The following is a 1,874-nucleotide window of genomic DNA, read 5'->3' on the forward strand; positions in this document are numbered from 1 at the left end:
GCCACAAGAAGTCAACCGGATCGGAACCTACGAGTTTGCAAAAGAGCTCTGGGAGAAATTCTTAGAACTACACGAAGGAACCTCGGAGGCGAAACTCATGAGACAGGATCAGCTCAGAAATCACATTAGCAACATCAAATTGGAAGAAGGTGAAACCGTTGCACATCTTCACTCAAAGATCAAGGAGCTCATCACTAGACTCATGAATCTCAAAGAAAAAGGTAAGTACCGAGATTCGATAAGTTATGCTTTTAACTAATTCTCTAGAAATACTGAATGGGCATCATTAGTAGATGCTTATTATATATCTAATAATCTAGATTTAACTACTTTAGAAGAATTATTTTCAACTTTTGAAGTCCATGAAACGCGATGTGTAGGTCCGAAGAAGGAGCATAACATTACCTTAAAGGCAAAGGTGGATGGATCAGAATCTTCTCTTGATGATAATGAAATAGAACAAATGGTATGTAAATTTAAAAAATTATTTAGACTAAAAGATTTAATCAAGTGCAGGGTAGAAAAAGTAAAAAATGCAGCTGAAGAAGCAAATGAAGCAGCAGAAGAGCCAAAAAGGAGCTACGGAGCTGCTGGAGATGCCTTCATTGGAGTTAAAGGTGCATCTATGCCTTTCAGTGGGAAGGTGCTTTCAATAGCGTTGAAAGCACCTTCAACCCACATGGAAGGCGCCTTCAACCTTGATTGAAGCCGCCTTTAATCTGGCATATTTAAACGTTGCGGAGAATAATGTTTTATCCTTGGCAAATAAAGTTATATCCCTTGAAGGCGCCTTGAACCTCTATTGAAGGCACCTTCAAGTTATGGATTAGATTCTACAGGGCTATAAAAAGACCCTTGGACCTAAGAAATAGGCAACACTTCTGTATTGATTTTCTAGCTACTTTTTGAGCTTCCAATGAATGTAAGAGGCTTCTCCGGTTTCAAAGAAGGGGATCTTTAGTGTGTTTACTTGTCTTGGATTAACAGCCTCCCTGGTTGTAACTAAGTAACTCTTTTAGCCTCATTTTTTTTGTTATTCATTTATTCTATTTTTTTACACTACTAATCTGAGTTAAAAGTCGAGGAAGGGTTTTCTTAAATAGCCAGTTCACCTCCCATCCCTCTACCCTACCTAGGCCAACAATTCGTATCAGAGCGAGGTTCGCTTTAGGAGGATTGACAGTCGAACGAAGCACACGAGATGGCTGGATCAAGCATATACCCATCGAAGTTCGAGGGGGATTTCGCCAATTGGAAGAAGAAGATAGAGGTATTTTTTCAAAACTGATTTTGATTTGCTTTTAATAATAGAATTTGATTTTGTAGCACCCGAAGGGAAAGAAAAATACCACTGGACCAAAAAGGAGCAGGCAGATTTCATGGCAAACGGTAATGCAGAGTTCCATCTACTAAGCGTCTTACCGCCACAAGAAGTCAACCGGATCGGAGCCTATGAGTTTGCAAAAGAGTTCTGAGAGAAATTCCTGGAACTACACGAAGGAACCTCGGAGGCAAAACTCATGAGACAGGAGCAGCTCAGAAACCACATTAGCAACATCAAATTGGAAGAAGGTGAAACCGTTGCACATCTTCACTCAAAGATCAAGGAGCTCATCACTAGACTCACGAATCTCATAGAAAAGGTAAATACTGAGATTCGATAAGGTACGCTTTTAACTCATTCCCTAGGAATACTGAATGGGCATCATTAGTAGATGCTTATTACATATCTAATGATCTAGATTCAACTACTTTAGAAGAATTATTTTCAACTTTTGAAATCCATGAAACGAGATATGTAGGTCCGAAGAAGGAGCATAACATTACCTTAAAGGCAAAGGTGGATGGATCAGAATCTTCTCTCGATGATAATG

The sequence above is a fragment of the Zingiber officinale genome, chromosome 11B, assembly GCF_018446385.1.
Source record: "Zingiber officinale cultivar Zhangliang chromosome 11B, Zo_v1.1, whole genome shotgun sequence".
NCBI lineage: Eukaryota > Viridiplantae > Streptophyta > Magnoliopsida > Zingiberales > Zingiberaceae > Zingiber > Zingiber officinale.